Source organism: Nomascus leucogenys, chromosome 11 (genome assembly GCF_006542625.1).
Source record: "Nomascus leucogenys isolate Asia chromosome 11, Asia_NLE_v1, whole genome shotgun sequence".
NCBI lineage: Eukaryota > Metazoa > Chordata > Mammalia > Primates > Hylobatidae > Nomascus > Nomascus leucogenys.
Genome location: NC_044391.1, coordinates 73,652,596 through 73,667,663, shown reverse-complemented (window position 1 = coordinate 73,667,663; position 15,068 = coordinate 73,652,596). Strand labels below are relative to the sequence as shown.

General features: G+C 34.6%; 1 long non-coding RNA gene across 1 annotated transcript in view; it reads left to right on the top strand.

The window, feature by feature from the left end:
* The window catches only part of LOC115837353, a 47,256-nt gene extending 43,330 nt beyond the window's left edge, over positions 1-3,926 (top strand). Inside the window, exon 3 of the long non-coding RNA XR_004032408.1 lies at positions 3,770-3,926. This is a non-coding gene — a long non-coding RNA (uncharacterized LOC115837353). The remainder of the gene's footprint in view (positions 1-3,769) is intronic.
* The last annotated feature ends 11,142 nt before the right edge of the window (positions 3,927-15,068 follow it).

Genomic DNA, 15,068 nt, shown 5'->3' with positions numbered 1-15,068 from the left:
TTCATACATTTATTGGCAATTTGCATTTTTTGTTCTTTTGAAATTTTTCTATTTTTTGTTATTTTATATAACATTGATTCATAGGAACTCTTCATATATTATGAGTATTTATCCTTTCTTATGTTTGTTTTACATATTGTTTCCCATTTATAATTTGTCTTAATTTTGCTTAAGGAATCATTATTCGAAGCAAACTTTTTATAGTTTATGATGAATTTATGATAAATATTTATGATGAATTCTGGTATTTATGTTTTAAAGCCTTCCTCAGTCATAGTTATAGGTATGTGTACCTATAGTTCATTTTAATGCTTTTATAGTTCATAGCATGTATCTTTTATTTTGTTTTAACATTTAGCTCTTTTATCCATTTGGATTTAAAAAATACATCTTGTGTGAGGCAGGAGTCTAACTTTTTTTTTAACGAATCTTACACTGATTTTCTCAACATTGTTTTTGAAATTGTCAATTCAAAAATAATGAAAAAATGATCATTATGTTTTTTTGTCCGCATAGAACATTCTTTATAATCTTTTGCTATAAGATTTTTGGCACCAAACCATTATAATCATATTTTATCTACAAATAAACCTAAAGATAGAAAAAATGCTTTGATAGTTTTATAATTAGAATAGTTAAATGATTTTCTCAGTTTATGGCAAAACTTTTTAACAGATTTTTTTTTTTTTTTTTGAGACAGAGTCTTGCTTTGTCACCGAGGCTGGAGTGCAATGGGGTGATCTCAGCTCACTGCAATATCTGCCTCCCGAGTTCAAGCGATTCTCCTGCCTCAGCCTCCGCAGTAGCTGGGATTACAGGTGGCTGCCACCACGCCTGGCTAATTTTGTATTTTTAGTAGAGACAGGGATTTGCCATTTTGGCCAGGCTGGTCTCGAACTCCTGACCTCAGGTGATATGCCCACTTCGGCCTCTGAAAGTGCTGGGATTACAGGCTGAGCCACAACACCCAGCCCTTACCAGTAGTTTCAGTGTTCCGGTTGTGTCCTGTATGGAAGTGTATTGTCTTTTGGAGGGGATCTGTAGTAGTTAGTGAACATGACTCTATTTGGCTCTCCCCACAAAACTTTTATGGCAGAGCTATTTTTAGTCCCCATTTGTCAGTAGATTAAGATGTTTGATGGAAATGACTTCATCTCAAAGATTTTTTCAACCCCTTTAGGTTTGTGAAGGTTAATCACAAAACACAAAGAGTCAGGATATTGTTATTAATTGGCTTATGAGCATGCCATTGCAAGGGTTAATATTTCTACACTGCAGGGAAAAGAAGGCTCATAATTCCAAGGCAATTAACTGAGAGGAACAGCCTGACCCAGGGGAATTCCTCTTGGCTCCTATGAAAGTTCCATGCATTTTAAAGATTGGCACCCAAAGTAGCCTGTTCTTTGGTTTTATTGTTCTGTGGAAAAGAACATTTTCTCTGATACTTTAAGTTTGAAGAATCAGTGCATATTTTAATGTCACATATCCAAAGATACCTTCCAAGTTTACTTAAAACTTTAGCTAGGAGTATGACTTTTTGGGGGAGAAGGATAGAAGCGGATTCATTTAAAACAACTAGAAAATGCAGTCAATAATCAAGAATATATATTCTTCAAAAAAAAATTCACTAGAACCTGGGAATTTTCATTGTTTAAGTATCTCTGTTGTCTTGATAACTGAAATCTGTGTTATCTGTGTTACAAAGAGTAGCAATAGATCCTAGCAATAGACATAGGCGTGATTTGTCTGTTTTATAAATCAAACATTTATATATTTGATTTTCTTAAGGTAAGAATTACTTGTATATGTATCTCTGTAAACTTGGGAATGCTGATTTATTTTGTGAACACAGCTAGTTATAGACAAGTCCATCTCTTTGGCTTTACACTCGTCTATATCAAAATTACTCTGAATTGTTTTAGAATTGAACATATCTGACTGAAAATCAAACAAACATAGGAGTTAAAGAGTGTTCTTCGATTGATGAGATAATTTGCTTTAATAAAGATGAATTATATATTTCGGGCATTAAAAATAAAATATAATTAAATAATAATTTAGGTGGCTTTAATTGTGTGAAATTTTGAAAAACTTTTTCAAAAGACAGATACTTATTGAAATTTTTAACAAGCATTTTCTACTCTGCCTTCACATTTCCCTGATTGTCCTTATCCACGAGTTTATGTTTTGCACGTTCTTTTCTTATTTTAGGGGTTGCAAACCCTGTCATGAATTCAATATGTCATCTATGGAGTATAGCGAATCTATAAGCCAATATCATGTAATGCAGCTTAACCTTGACTTTTTTTGACAGTTGTAATACAAATTGCTTTTGATTTCAATCCAATCCTCTTTGATAACCACAGTTTGCACAGCTTCTCAGAGCAAATCCTTTCTTATGATCTGAGTGATGAATTTCTAAAGCTCATTGTATATGTCAGGTCTTCCAGCTACGTAAGTGAAAATAATAGCAGACGTAAACTTTTTGCTTTAAAACAAAGGCTGAATGTTTTTATGCTTTTGAACAAAGTTCAATAAAATAACAACTTAACAAAAGGCTAAGCTGTCTTCAGAAACCCCACTGGTGAGAACAAGCACTCTTGCATGCATGTTCTGAGAGAATGATGTAGTGAAATCATCCTAAGTTTTAGGTCACATGGACCTTGAGGTGAATCCTAGAATCCTCCCTGTATATCAAGGGAATTTTGACAGGTCATTTAACATTTCTGTATCTAAGCTCATCCTCAAGTGGGGCTGAAAATACCTGTCGGAGATTGTTATATGTAATCAAAGAATGACCAGATGGAAAGCACCTAGTGCAGTCCCTAGAATTTTTAGTTTCTAGATAATTCATTCCCTGACTAGATTTTCACTCCTGGTTTTAGATTGACACTGAGTTTTGCAGAGTTTTTCCCTATTCTGAGTTCCCAAAGTCTACTGAAACAGGATTCAGGGCCGAGCAGCACGAAGACAGGCAGCCTAAGCAGGAGTGGAGAGGTAAAGAAGAGAGGGGTTAGCTCTAAAGGCAGAGATTGAGTTTATGGAACGTTCAAAAGAGGAATCTCAACATATTGACAGTAATCATGGGCAGTTCTAAGAATCCTGACTTTTCACTATTTTATATACTCAGGTTATATGCAGAATATGGAATTTGGAGTCAGAAGACCTCTTTGGGCCTCAGTTTTCTCATCTATAAATTGGCAACAAAAATATTTCATGCTTTGTGTTCTTCATGTGGTTAATAGGACATCAAAAAATCTATTAGTGTATGAGATAAGCCTTTGAAAGTATAAAACTCAATAATAAAAAATAAATAAAATAAATAAAAAAGAAAAAAAGAAAGTATAAAACCCTATACAGTTGTTAGCGATCATGTCTTGATCTGGATGAACTAACAATATATTGTATGCCAGAGGAGATATAAGAATTAAGACAGATCAATTACATTTAAAAATGCTACACAATCTCCACGGAAGTAATTCTCAAGGAAGTAAATATTTTCAATCTGTAAAATCAGTTTATGTCAATCATATAAAAATTCTCATAATTCTATAACATATACACTCACACACAGATAATATTAATTATGAGAAACTCAGGACTTCTTAGAAAATAAAACTAGATTGTTTGAAAGAAAAGCTAATGAACTGGAGTTTCATTCCTGGAGCTTATACCTATTATTAGCTTAAATGTGATGTACTGAAAATTTAATAAAATTTCAAGCTGTTTCAGAAAGCTAAATAAAATGGAGAATTCTTTTTTTTTTAAGGTTATTCAATCAACCTCCTAATATGGGCATAAACTCCAGTGGCTTGGACTCTGAACCATGATTCCTCAAAATAAAGCAAACAGTTCCTCATGACTTTATAGAGTGATTAAGCCATTGGAAATGCGTTGCACAAAAAGCGTCATGCAGCACAACATAGAAAAGAGCTCCAGTTAATGTAACGTGGAGAAAGACAGTGTGGATGTACACTAAACTGTTTGGAGAAGCTCCTTAACTTTAAAATTACGTATTGAAACTAGGATATATAAAAACTTCTAATGGACTTGAAATGAAGAATTATGACATAAATTAATTAGGGCTGGATAAAGAATAAAATACCACTTATTTAAAATGCACGTACTAAGAATTCAGAGGAGCAGATAGGTTACGCATTTGAGGTGTATTTCTTCAGGTTTCAAGAAAGCACTCTATTTAGAAATCAGTAGCATGTTTTGGTTACATTTGCAGAATGACAATCTACTGTTTTCTTTTTTAATTTGATTGCGATTCTAATGTTTGCTATGTCAAAGAGATTCTCAAGTGTTTTAAAAATCCTTTTATACAAACGTTTCTTTATTTGGCTCTTAAAGTAGACCCAATCAAACGAAAGAGCACTGAATTTTGGGAAAGAAAAAATTAAAATAGAATGTCAGTCTAAATTATTTTAAATCTGTTGTGTTTATCAAATATTTTTTATTCATTTATATGATTTTTAGGCATCAATATGGCATTTCACATGTATACTACTGTTGAAATTTTATATTATATTGCAACATATTTGCATATTATTTTAACAATATGAGGAAAGAATAAGACAGGTGATTTACTATGAGCTAGTTTTCTTATTTTGTGTAAAGAGGAACTTTATGATAAAGGCCAATTTTTTTCCACAGAAACTTCTTCCTTTAAGTAGGTACAGCTTGTCTGAAGTATGAATCTATCATTTAAAAAAAAATAGTTCAAGCCTGTGGAAGAGGCTTTATTATTTTTACAACCTGCCCAAACAGAATTTTATATTATAGCTTTGTTACTTGTCAATAACTATATAATTCATTTAAACTTCATTACTTCTCAATAATCATATAATTCATTTAAAAGAGGAGAAGAAACTAGGCATTAGACAAATATCTTTACAGTATTTTAATTAAAATGTAGCATGCTGATTTCTGACTAGGAAAATGAAGAATAAGTGCCAACAGGAGACACTTAAGAAACTGCCATTACTTCTTTCATCTTCCCAGAGAATTATCTGTTTTCTGCACATCAGAATTTAGGCGCATCATCTCCAATTGTTTGTGTACCTATCAATCTATCCTAAAAGAATCCTAGGTTCTCCAAGATAGAGACTATTTTATTGTTTTATTTTTCCAGCGTATTCAACATGTTGAATGCATGAATAACTGTACATATGAATGAGTGAGTATAGACATAATTTTTGTAAAGTTTAAAAAATATTTATGACCATGATTCATGGTAAAAAAAAAAATACATTTGTACATTGGGATACAAAACAGAAGAGTGTGCATACACACACAAGAAAAAAACAAAAACAAAAACAAAAACAAAAGAGTCGCAAATCAATATCCATCCTTACTCCATGTACCACTCTCTGGCATTTTCTATTCATATCTATTTCATTGGAAAAAATAAACTTCTCGGTGAACTAAACTGATTTTATAAATGAGTCATAAACTGTAATTTAGAAAACTAATTTGTGGAATAGAAAGACATAATAAGAATCAGCTTATCCCTAATTTAACTTAAATACAGAAAACTAGTAAATATCAGGTATATTGACACTATCCATGTCATAAAATGTCTTGGAAATACTAATAGTACAGAAAAGATTCTTGAGTGTAAATTTTTGAAGAAGGCTTCGGGGAGAAGTTTAACTCTACTTGAACCTTAGCATTTTAGAATTTTGATTATAGAGAGAAGTTGAACATTCAAAGGTATAGAAGGTAAGAACAAAAGCAAGAAAAAACAGAAATGAGTGAAAGATCAGGAGGTATGACAGCTGTAAAGATCACAGAGTCAGGCTTGGAGAGATAAAATGTATGAATACTAGACTGAGGACTTTATTAGGACCTCAAACAACATTTTCTCTCTTTCTTTTCTTTCTTTCTTTCTGTCTGTCTTCTTTCTTTCTTTCTTTCTTCTTTCTTTCCTTCTTTCTTTCTTTCATTTATCTATTCATCTACTTTTTAGAAAAACCACTGTAACATCAGCAAGCAAAACTTTTCCCTTGGCTCAAAAGGGATAGACAGGGAACACAATTAGCCTATTACAATATTATGAAAAAGAAGTGATAAAGATTAAGCTAATTTGGAAACAGCTAAAAAAGAAAAGTAACTGATTGCTTAGGAGACCAAGCAATGTAGGGAATTAATCATTTGCATTATAAGCTCTGCCATCTGGGAGATACTGGTAGTGATAACAGGAATAGAAAAGTTAGAAATAATGGACTGTTTGAAAGGGCTGTTTGAGTATTTTTGAGGCACTCCTTCTCTACACTAATGACTGTTTCAATACCCAGGCTTACCTTTCAACATGAAAATGTGTAATGGTTATTTTTAGCTAAAGGTTTGCAATTTTCAAGTAAGCTAAACTTCAGTATTGAGGCAGACTGCTGCAAACAGGCAAACATTCTGGAAATTGGGTAAATTAAATTGCTCGTGGCATAGCTCTCTAAATCTCATGGCTTACCATCATTGAGATTCAGCATATAATCTTGATTCAAAGGAAACAAACAAACCAGCAATCAAAAAATAGAGTAAAATAACAACAACAATAAATACGTAAATTCTCAAGAAGCTAACTACATCAAGAAAACATTTTGAATACTTTACAAAGCTTTTACTGAAGTTACTTATTTCATTCATAATAAAAAATTGGCCTTAGGCATAATTTTCAAAAACTGCTTTGTTTCCATTTATTAGATTTTAGAATTTCTAACCAAGGCTGACATTATCTCCCACTACTTCTACTGCTTTCCTATTCCCAAGTCACTAAAACTAAGAAATCACAAGAGTTGCCTCTAACAGATACTTTTGGCAAAAAACCGAAATCCAACAGATACAGAAATGTAATATAGAGCACCCTAAATCACCCAAGTCAAGTCTCTTTGGGCCTCAGAATATTAGTTGAGTGTTATTTTCATGACTTGTCTGATTTTTCTTTTTGGATCTCTCTATCTAGAACAATTCAGAGGTTTTATAAATAATATCTTTCTATGGTTGATTCATTTTAACACCATGATTTTATGTAAAATGGGAATGTCTAGTTTGTCATTTTTATTTTTTTCTCAGACTGAAAACACACCTTCAGTGAAGATAATAGTCAATGGAATAGGGTAAATATTAATATCTACAGGATTATTATGAGTTATTAAGGTGAGTATGGCAGTCTCACACTCCAAAGAAATGAACATCTACAACTTCAGAATGTGTTCAGATGTTTATAGCATATAACATATCATAATACTTCATAATTACAAAGCACCTTTCTTGAAATGAACTCTAGTCTATTTCACATGTTCTCATAGTTTCTTTGGAGTTGTTCCAAAGATACATTACTGTTTATAAGGTACAGTGTGACACACAGCAAGTTCCTACAAAATGCATCTGAATTGAAGAAAGAAGATCAAAAACTAAGCAAGCTGAGTAGATGTCTCTGTGTGAGAAAGGCCTCTTCTGTTGTGATCTGCAGAACTAATGAAAAGAATTTTTCCAGACACCACAGCATAGGGCTGCAGTGGGTTCTGCCTGTTAGTCTGGAGGAATTATTGTTTCAAAATATCCTCGTTGAATGTCAGGAATGCCCTAAGAGTCATTTTTCCTCCTAGGTCCTAATGGCTCTTAACTTATATTAAAATGTTTTCTGGATTTATATAAGTGCTAATAATGACAACCTTTAGAAAAAATCCTGAGTTACATATCATGGATTATTAAAACTTTACAGGAACTATTTACTTCTGGCAGGTCAAACAAAACTGGAACTCAGTAAGCATGTTACCCCAGTGCTGCCTATTAGAAATGTCTTATGAATTAGTAAAAACATCTAAAATATTATTCTTCCTATGTGACAGCATATCTTATAAAGAACTAATTATTCAGAATTGAGTCACTTTCTCTGTTCTTTGCAATGAGTTTAAGTGGTAGGGAGAGAGAGGTACTGTTAAATATCACAGATTCCATGACCATCCAGTCACAGAAGTGGTTAAATTCTAGAAGGGTCTGAAAATAGTAATAGGATTATTACCAAAATATGTTACAGGATAACAGTAAGGATTGACTGGAATTGCTTATGTAAAGTTTCTGGAACCCTTTTAGCTGGTCACAAAGTTAGGGCTGAGATGCTCTGCATCTTCCACACCCTGCCACAGATAATTCTGTAAAATCTGCAGAGATGGTAGGTAGTAGCTCTCTACTATGCTTAAAAAAAATCGCAGTCCATCTGAAGTACAACCACATTCTCATAAATCACAGATGTGTTCATTATCAAAAGGATCCTCAAGTTTGAAGTAATTTCAAAGTCTGGTATGCCTGCCTCATGAGCAGATTGAAAAAGCCACACATGTGATCTGATAACACCTGGGAGATATACTTCTGCCCTGAAATTTTTAATGGTGCTTCTTTTAGGGGAACACTTTTTATTTGAAACCTTTTTTGGTACAGATAAAAGTGGGGTCGCTTTGACTGCAGAGGAGGCCCTGGAGCTCTTTCTGCTCCAGTGTCTGGGGCAGTACTGAAGAATACAGGTAGTTTTAAAAAGTGTAAAATCATTCTTGAGGTTCAGTGCCCTGCAAATAATCATTCTTTTTTGAAATTACCTGTTTATTTTCCTCAGAAACAAGATAGAAACCTACATATGAAGGGGAGCTTTAAATAGTAGAGTTTCCAGTAATAAGGAGGAAATTCTCTAGCCTTTAAAAAACGGAATAAATTAAATCTTGCTCTTTTGAAAGACCACATGTATTACTGTTTCTAAATTTTCCTAGAAAAAATTAAGCCTTTGCTTAAAAAAATACAGCATTATATAACTATGAAATCCATAGATCTTTTATACATTTGATATGTACATCAGTTCTGAGCCAAATGCACATAAATTAAAGCACCATAAAATAAAATATATACATAATTATAAAAGATAATGTTATTCAGAAATAAAGTGCTATAAAAAGAGGCTGAGATATTAAAGATACACCTTTTTTTCATTTTCTGTCTCCTCAGGCATCATGGGTTAATGTGAAGGTATACACTGTTCTATTATAATTCAAAAATACTTAATAATCTTTGGAGGAAAAAACCTACTTATTTCCACACTTGCAGATTTTTTTATTGGTAAAATTGAGAGCATATGCCACCTTTGGGATCTAAAGTGTTGCAGTTAATAATAATTCTGTTTACCGTGATAATGGCAATCATATAACTTTACAATTTAATAGGTGGGATTTAAAAAATAGTTTTATGCGTCAATTTATTTTTGATGAGTTTAATCTAATTGGTTGCATATTTTGTGACTTCTTTATCTATATTTAGTACTATCTTTTCTTTCCTTTTTCTTTTTTTTTGCTTTTGAGACAGAGTCTCACCCTGTCGCCCAGGCTGGAGTGTGATGGTGCGATCTCGGCTCACTGCAACCTCCGCCTCCTGGGTTCAAGCAATTCTCCTGCCTCAGCCTTCTGAGTAGCAGGGATTACAGGCACCCACCACCACACCCAGCTACTTTTTGTATTTTTAGTAGAGATGGGGTTTCACTGTGTTGGCCAGGCTGGTCTCAAATTCCTAACCTTGTGATCTGCCCACTTCGGCTTCCCAAAGTGCTGGGATTACAAGCGTGAGCCACCGCAGCCAGTCAGTGCTATCTTTTCAAGGTTTTTTGTTTTTTTTTTTCAGTCAATAAACTTGGACTTTGCACTTCTAACTAACTTGATACAGCTCCAGACAAAGCTAAGAGTCTAGGTAAGCAGTCAGTCCAGTTGTGGATTGTGTCAGAAAAATGACTTTGGCAACTCATGTAGAGACTATGCTCAGGTTCCCGTGTCCATAAAAATTGGTATAATAACACTCACTCCCCTTTTATTTTGCAGACATCATAAAGATAAATAAGATAATTAAAGGAACCCAAATATATGGGCATAAACATATAAACCTGAGGTAGGACTGTTATTATAATGGTGATAAACAATGAGCATATTCAAAAGCTGAGTAATTAATACAAACTGTCCAAGACCATTTTTAAATATTGCATGCATATGGAAACTTGGAAAGCAAGAAGGAATCACAAGCTGGGCCATTGGGAAAGTTCGAAAGCCCTAATCCTGCCAGAGGCACTGCAGGGTGTAGTCACCTGCAACACTCCTGTCTGACAACTCCCAGGTGAGTAGAGAGATTTGCGTCTTTCCCACCAGCCTGTGCTGAAAAAGTTTTCCCTGCTATTTAAAAACAGGCATGGTTCCTCTCACTTCTGGTAGGTGCAAAGGCCAGAGGCCTAATAGGACAAATAACCTTTCCTTCTCCGACCCCAGAAAATATCCACATTAATTGGAATTGAATATTGAAAGGTACCACTTTTGCATACATCTTAAACTTGCAGCCTCTGGCTTCATTATGAGTCAGATGGCAAATGGGAAAGACAGTGGGTGGGTCCTGAAACAAGGCTTTGAATGTTTTCTGCATCTCTGTGAGCAGCCAGGCTTTCTACTGCTTGTACCATTAAAGTTGAATATAAAACTGTCATTTAAAGAAAAAGTGCTAGAGCATCTCTTTCCTTCCCGGCTGTATTTGGGATCCACTGACACTACCACAGAGAAGTCTCCTTTGAAGTCCCCTTTCTGACCAGGTTTCTCTCCCAATTATTTTCTTCTTCTTCAGCTTTGAATTTATTCTTGTTCATACTTAGTTGCAATTTTTCATTTATCTGGAGGATTATTTGATTAGTGCCTTCCTTGCCAACTGGAGAGTAAGTTAGAATAAATCAGGGGCTATATTTATTTTTACTAGGGCTGCCATATTTACCACAAACAAGTAAACAAATAAAATAAAAAATTACAGGACACTCAGCTAAATTTGAACTGCAGATAAACATAGAATAATTTTTAGTACAAGAATGCTGTTTATCTAAAATTCAAATTTAACTGTGAATCCTGTATTTTATATGGCAACATTTTTAGTCACAGTTTACCTTCAGGGCTTATCATAGTATTAAGATTATTGTAAGAGTTCAATTAAAATGTCTTGAATGGATGAATGCCAGATTGCAAGGAGGAAGGAAAGTATCATAACATTTTAGACAGTTGCAAATACATAAGATTGCACACTGTATACTTATAATTCATTTCCAAAAACACTTCCTTAAAATAAATTTTCAAAAGCCGGGAACAACCCATAGAGCTCATAGATAAAACTTTTATGAGTAGTAGTCAGTAAAAATGTCATACCACAATTCCACCATCAACATATTTTCGATTCTCCTGATTTCTACACAGAAAAGGTAACAAAAATCATATACGCATCACATAATTAACTAAAAACCAAATTTGAAGCAAGAAGACTCTTCTCATTTTTTAGTGTTGATTCAAATACAGCAGGTGAAGCTTACAGAATGTGTAGTTGTAATTTAGAAACATTCACTAGAGATCAAGGGGTGTAGAAATAGCCAGGAAAACTGGCAAATAACCTGAGCTCATAAGGTTCTGCGTGTACCTCAGATATTGTTCTTTGTCATCATCATTATTATAATCGTTTGACCTAATTGCTGTCTATAAATTACAAAGCAGATGATTGTCTTCTCAGACCCTTTTCATGTTTCTCTATTCTTTCATTAATTTCAACAAATACTGAACGTCTATTGTGTGTAAAACAATGTCTAAAACAGAAAATAAAAACCTATGTAAATGTGTTGAAGACTTACATAAAAAGCATTCTTATGTGGAAATGCATACATTTTTTTCCTAAAAAGAATTTGCTAACTTAGCAAAGACAAAGATTGCAAAGCACAGAAAGAATCCATTATGACGAGAGTACAAGTTAAGACATGTAGAATGAGAGTGAATTCCCTCCAATATACGTGTAGTTTGGCCCCTTACCCTCCGTAATCTATATATTAGCCATTTCATTTGTTTGAATATTTCATTTTAGAACACCATTAATAAATAAATTACACCATAAGTTTAAATTTCTACTGCTGTATATAAGCATACTTCTACTTTGCTCTTTTCTTAGAGGTGAAAGGATCCAGTAACACTCTCCTCCTTGTAACAATGCTTTAGGAAACCACTTTGTGGTAGATTAAAGATGAACTACAGATTTTTTACTATTCCTTGCACAAGAGGTGGAGCTAAATTCCTGTCTCCTTGAACCCAGGCTGTCCTTACTGAAATGTTTCCTTCTTTTCTATATACTTTGACACAGTGTGTCTAAGATTGTAGATGTTCTTTCTTTCATTCTTTTTTTAAAGTGTTTGGTAGAACTTGCTGGAAAAGCCATATCTGAATTTGTTTTAGTTTTGTTTTTGTTTTATCAGGAGATTTTTCACTAGGGATTCAAACACTTTAATGATTATGGGACTATGGTATTTTCTTTCTTTTTTAATTCAGTTCCCAGGAATTTGACCAATTTATGTAAGTTTTCAAATTTACTGGCATAAAGCTCTTCATAACATCTTTATATTATCTTTAAAAATTTCTGCATCTGTTATGTCTCTTTTTTATCGTTAAAGTCAATTATTTAAGCTTCCCTACCTCTCTTCCTCACTACCTCCTCGATCTGCCTTTCCTTCTCCTCCTCTTTCTCTTTCTTCTTTGTTAAAGTTGCCATAGTTTTCCCCAAAAAATATTACTGTGTTTTTGGCTTTGTTGATTCTTTCTATGCATTTTTCTTTTCTGTGTTAATTTCTCCATTTTCTCTTCTGTTCATAAGGATGAAAGTTTGAATGGATATTGCATGGTCAACTAGCAGTGTGTCTCACACTCAATTAGAAACTGCATTCATGTACCCTAGAGGGCTAAAGAAAAGCAAACATTTCATAAAAACACAATTTCAAAGGTGAAATTCAATAGATTATCTATTTTAAAATTGTATATTTTTTAGTAAAGAATTTGTTCGGGCCCTGGCCCTTGGAAAATAATCTCTAAACTCTTAGGAATATCCCCAGTGATAGGAGTGTCTTTGTTATTCATGGGAGCCTTGTAAACAACATCTGCTAGTTTATGCTAACAAGGTGACTCCTGGTGGATACTTCTGACCACACCTGCTAGCTTAGGCTAATGAGGTGACCCATGGTGGGCCTCTTGGGCCATGTGATATCAGCCTGAGCTCTGAGAAGTAGGAGGATAGAGACTGAGAGCAACCATGTGGGCAATCAATTAATCAATCAATCATGCCCAAGTCATGAAACTCTAATAAAGAGTCTGGGCATTGAAGTGCAAGTGGGCTTTCTGGGTTGTCAATTCTCTAAGCATATTGTCACACACTGATACCAGGAGGGTAATTTTTCCTCAGGGCAATGGAAGTCTTGTGTTTGGAACTCTCTAGACTGTGCTCTGTGTGTGTCTCTTCCCTTGTTTGATCTTAATACATCCCTTTCCGGTTTCAAACCATAACTGTATGCATAATAGCTCTCAGTGAGTCCCATGTGTCCTTCTAGTAAATTATCAAAACTGGTGGTGGTTTTGGGAAACTCCTGAACTTGTAGCTTGTGTCAGAAGTCTTACATACAATTGGCAGTCTAGAGAACTGTGTCCTCAAAACTTGAAGTTTGGCTCAATATAGATATTTGGTGTCAGAAGAAGTGAGATTCACTAGAATAATCCTGAGTCACTGAAATATGTAGCTTGGGAAGAGAAAGAATGAAAGGGCAAATGATAACAAACTTTTGATTCTTGGATGACTACAGGGTCAGCTATGGTATGAAACTACTGATGTATTTCAGTTCATTATTGGAGACAAAACTTATTAATGGAATTTTGAAATAATAGCTCCAACTCCCAGACAGTTGGTTCACTGCATACATAAGGAAATTCAAAGTAGAAAAAAAACCAACTATACCATCCCTTGGTTATGACTATCAGTAATAGTGAAAACAAAAGTAAAGGAGAATGTTTGAAGTGGGTCCTGACACTGGGCCAAACTTAGATTCTGGCTGGCCCAAATTACAGTCTCTGGCTGCAGAGCCCCTACTAATAGGAAAAAATAAAAATAAAAGTGAAGGAACATGTTAGGGCAGATCCTTATGCTTAGATTCTGGCTGGTCTAACCTACAGCCAATAACCTCAGAGCTACTTTCAAAGGAAAATAATTATGCTGAAACAACAGATAACAAAGAAGATTAGAATGATTTTTAAGAGAATGAGCAAAACAAAGGGGTAAGAGACAAGGGACTCATTCCAGCTAGGTAGAAATCTTTTTTTTTTTTTAATTATACTTTAAGTTCTGGGATACGTGTGCAGAACGTGCAGGTTTGTTACATAGGTATACACTTGCCATGGTGGTTTGCTGTACCCGACAACCCATCATCTACATTAGGTATTTCTCTTAATGCTATCCCTCCCCTAGCCCCCAACCTCCCGACAGGCCCCGGTGTGTGATGTTCCTCTCCCTGTGTCCATGTGTGCTCATTGTTCAACTCCCACTTATGAGTGAGAACATGCGGTGTTTGGTTTTCTGTTCCTGTGTTAGTTTGCTGAGAATGATGGTTGAATCTTTAAATAGGCAGGGCACCGTGGCTCAGGCCTGTAATCCCAGCCCTTTGGGAGGCCAAGATGGGTAGATCACTTGAGGTCAGGAGTTTGAGACCAGCCTGACCAATATGATGAAACCCCATCGCTACTAAAGATACAAAAATTAGCTGGGTGTGGTGGCACACGCGCCTGTAGTCCCCGCTAATAGGGAAGCTGAGGCAGGAGAATCGCTTCAACCCTGGAGGCGGAGGTTGCAGTGAGTGGAGATTGTGCCGTTGTACTCCAGCCTGGGTGATAGAGCGAGACTCTGTCCCCCAAAAAAAAAAGAAAAGAAAAGAAAAAAGAAAAGAAAAGAAAAGAAATATTTAAATAGTTATTAAGAAATTAGATGAATAAATCAGACATTGATAGGATGAAGATAAAAGTCTTAATGCAACACTCTTGGAAGTAGGGTGGACCAGTGGGAACCCCTGCTGGTCCCCAACATTGAAGGACCATAAACAAATTTGTTTTGTTCACCCTAGTTTGGAGTAGTATGAAAAGCCACAAGAAAATAATGACAATGAGAAAGCTAACCTTCAATTGCCTAGAATGATGGTTCTACAATCTAAGCAAGATAAA